Source organism: Paramormyrops kingsleyae, chromosome 9 (genome assembly GCF_048594095.1).
Source record: "Paramormyrops kingsleyae isolate MSU_618 chromosome 9, PKINGS_0.4, whole genome shotgun sequence".
NCBI lineage: Eukaryota > Metazoa > Chordata > Actinopteri > Osteoglossiformes > Mormyridae > Paramormyrops > Paramormyrops kingsleyae.
In genome coordinates this window covers 25,092,699-25,100,824 of record NC_132805.1, presented here as the reverse complement: position 1 = coordinate 25,100,824, position 8,126 = coordinate 25,092,699, and positions in this window count along the sequence as shown.

The window sequence follows — 8,126 nt, the reverse complement described above, 5'->3', positions numbered from 1 at the left end:
GTCCTGACCATGCTCTTTTTGCGCAGAAAAGATATATTGTGAAAATCTATAGGCATAACACTGATTGATGGATGGGCCCTTGAACCCCAAAAACTGCTCCAGGAGCACAGGATTAGTACCCCAAGCCTTATTCTCACGTCTGTATGTGTGTATGTCTTAAAGAAGAGCAAGATAGGATATGTGAAAACTAAAGAACTCCTCTGTATTTGTACAAGTGGTGAAAATGTATGATCATTCTGCCCTGTGGAGGTTCACAGAAATATTTCAATAGACGACAGTATTGACCATATGCTTTTCGCTAACATAACATACAACCCATATTTAAATAAAGATAGAACAAAGATGACAAATCAAATGTTGAAACTGAGAATATCTAAATTCCCAAATTCTTTGCAATATTACATTGAGGAACACTATTCTTAAGTTGATGCACTATTGTCCATGCAGTCTTTCAAAGAGTGGTGAGCCCCTCCCCATCTTCATTGCAGAGACTCTGCCTCTCTGGGAGGCTGTTTTTATACCCAATCATCTTACTGACCAATTAACATAATTAGTTGTGAGATATTCAACCTGGTGTTTTGTTTTAGCATTAGACAACTTTCCAGTCTTTTGTTGTCCTTGTGCCAATATTTTTGAAATGTGATGGTCTGGAATCCAATTTACATAATTTCTTATGGGAAAAATTGATTCGGTTTTTGACCAAATCAGTTCTGAACAGCCTTCTGGAATGGATGAAGTCCGCAAACTGTGGTTCCACTTTATACAGTATATTGATACAGCCAAATTTCCAACAAAGCTGTTCTCATTTTCTGTTTCTACTGTCAGACATCAGAACTGCTATGATAAAGTGACTGAAACCTGGCCATTAAGACTACATGTTAACCAGCAGTCACTGCTTTAATTCTGATTTTATAACCAGGATATCACCCGACAAAATCTCCATAGATACACTATATGGAAACTATGTGGAAAGCCTTCCCAGAAGAGTGGCATCTGTTATAGCTGCAAAGGGGGGGACCAACTCCTTATTGATGCCTATTGATTTACAATGGGATGTCATAAAAGTTCCTGTGGTGTAATGGCCAGGTGTCCCAGTACTTTTGTCCATATATTGAGTAATTTAAAGAGAAGGTATGAGTGTGAATTATATACTTATAAGTGAGAGAATATTTTTCCTATGATAAAGCACAGCCTTCATTTGGGTTCAGCCATCCTTTGAATTCAGGGATTAACTTACTGTAATGCTCTTATTTCTAGGAGCACACAGTACTCATTAAACACTTGTGTTCAAAATGCAGCATGTTAAATGATCCCTCAGAGAGAAAAAAAATGTACATTTCATATTCATGTTGGTTTCATGTCATTTGAAATTACATTTGCACCATTTCTTGCAAAAGGTAAGATTGAGTGTGCCTGAACATGTCAAGTGGTGTAACCACAAAAGGGTTTACATTATATGGAAAGTGACAGGTAGCCAGTCAAGTTTACATTGGGGGTGGATGATATGTTAAGATATTTTATTGATAGTGAGAACTCCAGCTGCAGAATTTTGTATATATTGTAATTTAGTTTGTGTCTTAGCAGGAAGCCATAAATAGGGAAATACAGACACTCCTCTACTTACGAACTTTCAACTTACAAACTTTCAGACATTCGAACGAAGAGGACTGTAATGCCAAATTGTGTTCATTGGGCTCCCGTTTCCTGTCCGCAACATCAATTTTTTTGTGCGCGCCAATTCCGCCTAGTACAACTTCTGGCTGCTACTCCCGCTGTGCAGCAGCGTAGCGTCGTACCCCCAGCGTCTTTGTTCTATGTTCTTGCATATACCCTTAAAATTATGTTGAATAACGACTTACAAACATTTCAAGTTACGAACGGCCGTTTGGAACGTATCTCATTCGTAAGTTGAAGAGTGTCTGTATAGTAATCAGGCCTGGAGATTAGGGCATATACGAGAGTTTCAGGGTCTGTATTGTGTTACAATCGCGTCTCACTTCACTCCTATTTGGTCTTGCAGTGCTTTGCAAAAGGGCTGGTGGTTCCTTATTCTAGTCATTTCCACTTAGGTAGTGGGTGGCTAATAAAAAGGGTGTTGTGGGTGCTTTGGCTCTCGTTTTGTAACTGTGCACAGAGGAGTTGCTCATGATGTGTTTCTTTGTTAGTTTGTTTTTCCTATTTGATGTTCTTAAAAATCTGATCCTTGTTTATCTTTGGCTTTTCCTTAATAAATATTGGTTGCTTTGCAGTTTTTGTGCTTTGTCCCTTTATGTTACGGATCATACCAGCTGGTATGTAACATAAATTAGGTGCTTGTCCGGGATGATCGTCTGGATTACTGATAGGAGTTGTAGGTAAGTTGACTGGAAAATTTGAGTGTGCTGATTAAGGAGAGAACTCCGGTTAGTTAGTGTTCCAGCTGGATTGCATTAATGCAAGCCTTCCAACCGAAGACTAGTTGTTATTTTCTTTTGTTTTGTTTTGTTTTGTAGGTTATCCCAGGTAGGGATTCTTTTTGGAGCTATTTGTTACAAGTTTGAGCGTTTAATGTCGCCGTGAGCCTGGTACACCTTTGAAGACTAGATAGGTTGAGACAGAATTTGGGTTTTAGTAGGTACTGGGGTTGCTCTAATAATTAAACTAACAAGAAAATAACTGTGACAATTCATGACAAGTTTGACAGAGCATTGTGTGAATGGCAAATCATTATACTGGTTACGATAGTGGCTAATGCATGCATGATTTTTTAGTGCCTGCATCACGGCTTGTGGTACGCCTTTGTGGTTTCTGGTAGGGTAAATAGCTGTTGTGGAGCTTCGTACATTTCATTTGGAAATGCTACTTTGTAGCTTGTGTAGGCATGGTATTTTATGCTGGGTTTACCTGTTAACAGAGATTGGGGTAGTGCTTTGGCCATATTTGCTGTTTTTTTATACTGATTTGAAACTAAATAGAGGTATTTCAGTATGTCTTTCTGTGTGGAAGAATTTGGGGAGGAACCTGTTATATTTTGTGAATTTATATTCACGTCTTCGGTCTTACTGAATCTAATCACCAAATTCTTTTTTTTCAGAACGCACCTCTTTTCTTTTATTTCCTTAAACATATTCCCCAATACCTTATCTGTTCAACATGTGGTTCCACTTAAAGTAACAGCATACAATTCAGTATATGACATCCCCCCCTTTACTTGGACATCAACTTAATGTCAGAAACAAATCTTAATCTTCTTCACCTTAACACTTTAACTGTTTCACTGTTCTCTGCAACACGCAGCTGTAAACATTACTTATTCCCGTGACTTAAACACTATCTAGTAACTACCAAACACTGTGTTTAATTCGAAACCCCATTTTTTATTGTATTTATAACACCTTAACAAGTAACAAAGTCTTTCAGTCTTTCTGGTGGTTTTCGTTGTCTCTGAGGCCTAGGAAGGGGTGTTACATTATATAGTCATGTCCAGATGGCACAGCCAGGCAGCTGAAAGAGTTTGTGGCTTGTTGGTGTTCTGGATATGACCCAGCATTCCCCTCTTCTACTTCCTCAGTCCCGTGTTGATTTATAAGATATTTCTTCACACTGGTTGTATTCTGACTGTACTGAGCTCCATCAGGTGATTCCACTGTCACTTGGTTTCCTTTTTTATTGACCAATGTGTGTGGTGTTTTATTAAAGGTTGTGGTGAACTTATCCACTTTGTCTTGTCTTATCAGGACTTTGTCTCCCACGTCCACATCTGAGTATCCAGCATTCCTCTGCTCATCTGCGTACAGTTTGTATTTTCCTTTCTGTTCGCCATCTCTGTCTCTTACTTCTAAATCCAAGAGAGTTGGTGTGATTTCAGGCAATTTTCCTCTCATCTTTCTATAGAACAACAACTCAGCAGGACTTTTCCCTGTGGTGTTGTGTGTAATTCCTCGATACACAGTGACATATCTTCTGAGTTCTTTCTGCCAATCCATCAGACTGCGCAATTCTGATTTGCTTCATTATTGAACCGTTCTGGCGCTCTACTTCGCCATTTGCTTGGGCCCATTTTGCTGTTGTTTTAAGATGTACAATTCCATTTTCTGCACAATAGTTCCTAAATTCATCTGACTTGAATTGTGGCCCATTGTCAGATTTCAGGGTCACCGGAAGTCCATGTCGGCTGAAAATATTTTCGAGACTGTCAATTAATTTCTCAGTTGTTGTAGAGGTCATTTTGTCATACTCATAGTACCTACTGTAATAATCCACCACAACAAGGACTGAGTGTTTTGATGGTAGGGGTCCGAGTAAATCCATAGCTAAATCTTGCCATGGACCCTCTGGCATTGACGTCGGCCTTAGGGGTTCAGGTGTGTCTGGCCGTGATGTAATTTGACACCCATGACACGCTTTGCAGTATTTCTCTGCTGCTTTGTCAATGCCTGGCCACCAGACTTTACTTCTGAGGTGTTGCTTTGTTCCTACAATTCCTAAATGCCCCTCATGTGCAAGCATGAGTGCTCTGATACGTAGAGCTTTTGGAAGCACAATGCGCGTACCCCGTAAAACAATATAGCCTATTACACATAGTTTGTTCACAACAGCAGCATATGCCATGCATTTCTCAAAGTGTCCTGTATTTATAGCAGCTCTCAACTCTGACAGCTCTAGGTCAGTCTTTGAAGCTTCTTCCACCTCTTTTGTTGTCAGAGCTTTGGGGGTAGCATTCACAGTGACAAACCGCACATATTCCTCCGATCCATGTGCGTGCTTTTCCTGCATGGCCGTCTTCCCCAATAGGCGTGATAATGGATCTGCGATGTTTATTTTTCCTGGCACATAAACGACTTTGAAGTTGTATGGCTGCAGACGCAGAACCCATCTTTCTACCCGGGCACAGGGTTTCGATCTGGTGCTGTATATTGACTCTAGGGGTTTATGGTCAGTGACCAGCTCGAATTGTCGGCCATATACATGTATACAGGTGAAGTCTCTCACAGGCCCATACAAGGGCTAAAGCTTCCCTCTCTGTTTGCGAGTATCTTCTCTCACAATCACTCAGACTCCTGCTCACATAACATATAGGAACCATCGAGCCCTGCTGATGCTGAACAAGCACAGCACCAAGACCTACTGGGCTAGCATCTGCAATCACTCGTGTTGTTGCATCTTTATCAAAGTATGCTAAAGTTCCAGCCTTTGCCAAGGCATCTTTGAGTGCATTGAATGCTTTTCTTTGCTCCGGACCAAACACAAATTTAGTGTCCTTTCTTATCAGACGTCTCAATGGCTCAGATACTGTTGCAAATCCTGGAATGAACCGGCTGCTGTAGCACACAAGACCTAATAAGCTTCTTACCTCTGAAGAATTTTCCAGCTCTCTGGCCTCCATTATTGCTCTGACCCTCTCTTCTGTCGGTCCAATTCCTTTATCTGTTAGCAGAATTCCCATGAAAACTAAGCGATCCATATTGAACTCACATTTATCTGGGTTCAGGGTGAGTCCACATTGCTGTAGGCGCTTCAAAACCACATGTAGATGCTGGTCGTGCATCTCTTGTTCCGCCGCATGAACAACAATATCATCAGAGATGTTTTCAACCCCTTCTATTCCAGCTAGTGCAGCACCTATTTTATGCTGGTACTGCTCGCTAGCTGAAGATACTCCAAAAATCTGTCATTTCTATCTATAGACTCCATTGTGGATGGCAAATGTTGTAATCTGCCGTGATGATGGGGTCAGCTCCAACTGGTGGTAGCCCCACTTCAGATCCAATTTGCTGAACACTTTGGATCCATTCATGCTTTGTAGGATTTCATCCACAGTAGGTATAGGGTATCTTTCTCTTATTATGGCATGGTTTGCTTGACGCATGTCCAGGCATAGCCTAATTTCTGAATTTGTTTTTGGCACGATAACTACTGGGGTGACCCATGGAGTAGGCCCGTTGACTGGTTCGATTATATCCATGTCTAACAGTTCTTTTATCTTCTTCTCTACAGGACCCCTCAAGTTAAATGGTATCCGCCTTAAAGGCTGCACCACTGGCTGAATGTCAGGATTGATGTAAAGGCTAATTTGCTTGGTTTTTAGCTTTCCTACACCTTGGAACACGTCAGGGTATTGTGCCCTCAGCGACTGCTTCAGATCTTGTACTGTTGCAATATCCATTCCGATTCTCAACACTCCCAGTTTTACTGGCGTTTCTTTTCCTAGTAATGGCTCCCCTCATCCTCTGATGACAATGAATTCAGCACATTCACTAGCACGTCCGATTTTTGCTTCACACTTAAAAGCTCCCTTTACAGAAAGAGGTTGGTTGGATGAGTATGCATACAATTTCCTGTCAGCATCTAGCTGTCATGTAAAGTGCTGCAGGCAAACGGGGAAGAAGGCAAGCCAAGCCAGGAAGTCAACAAAACGGGGTTTATTCTGAAGACTGGACCGGGGGTAGCACATCTACAAACGTCAATGACAAGTCTGGGGAAAACTAACCGAGACGTGGACTAAATACACAAGACAAGCTGAGGGTAACGAGCAACAGGTGAGAACAATCAGGCAGAAACAGGAGGTAATGAGGTGGGCGTGGCACACACGAGGATCGGACGGAGCTGGGTGTGACACTAGGACATATGACCTGCATTTGATCTTTTCCTTCTTCAGTGTTTCCCATGTGTTTTCATCAACTATGTTACAGGTTGCCTCCGAGTCTATAAGCATTTCTGTGTTCACTCCTCCCAGGCATAGTTAGTTTATTTTGCACTAAGCAGTCTTTTACCACAAAAACATAATCAGCTTGTTCTTCCACCTTATGGACTGTTTGTCTTCTTGTGTTTTTGGTTTTGCACATTTTAGAAAAATCCAGTCTGCAGCTTCAGGTTCCATGGGGTGACCCTTAGTGCCATAGCCTCAAGTCAGCTGGGCATGCAGCAGCTGAAAAATGCAATCCGACCCATAGAGAATGAGGTGATTATTAAAAAATGCTACAGTAAAAATTCACCAAAATAAGTCTGCTTACACTCTGTTATACCTACTATAAGATGGTAATGGCAGATTTTTGGGACGTTTTGAAATGAAAGAGCAGGGGCCTGTAAAAATAGATGAAAAATGCAATCAGACCCATATAGAATGGAGTGTTGGTGCCAAGTTTAGGAGGTGATTATTAAAAAATGCTACAGTAAAAATTCACCAAAATAAGTCTGCTTACACTCTGTTATACCTACTATAAGATGGTAATGGCAGATTTTTGGGACCCAATGTGGGTCGTGCCTTGGCGGAATCTGTTTTTGCTCGCCCTGTATGTGTGTCGCCCTTTTAGGCTTGGGCGAACGGAACCGGGCTAGTGGGGACTAGTGATGGGAAGTTCGTATCATTTTACCGACTCGGACCTTTGAGTCTCGTTCAGCAAAATGAACGAATCTTTTTTTCGAGTCATTTCGTTCATTTTAGCAAAATATAATTAAAATGTTACCTGTTACCTCCCTAACACATCTACTGCTTACACAAATGTTGATCACACTACAAACAAGACAAAACTACAATGCTATAAGAAACAGAAAATATGAATTCACTGTTTACCTAGGTCTTTAGTCTATGATTCGCTCACCTCGCCTCTTATCTGACAAGTTTTCGGGTTTGAGTCGTTCATTCATCACGTGACAGCCCCATAAGCTTAACTTACTGTATGCAGTCTGAGCCGGAAAGAGAATTGATTAGTTCATTCCTTCGAGTCTTTCGAGTCGTTTATTCTTGTGTTATGTGACGTGACAGCACTGGATATAGAAATGAGTTACTAATTTACAACCTTCCTTACAAACGGGTGCATAGTTTATTATTATTATTATTATTAATTAGTTTAAGTTATCATAACCTTAATATTTTAAACTAACCTTAATCATTCAAATTCAAAATGTTATTTGCTTTTACTTTGTCATTATGTCCTTTTTGAACAATCTTTTTATACAAATATTACATCAATATGTTAAGTCTGCATAGGAAAAACAATTATTATACCAGGAAACTCAAAATTGGAGTAAAAAAGAGCACTGCTATAGAATAGTGTGCGATTATTAACTATAAGTACTTTGTAATTGTAGGCTTGGATTATTTTATTATATAGCCTAGTGTTTGTTTACTGATAGACAAAGACAAT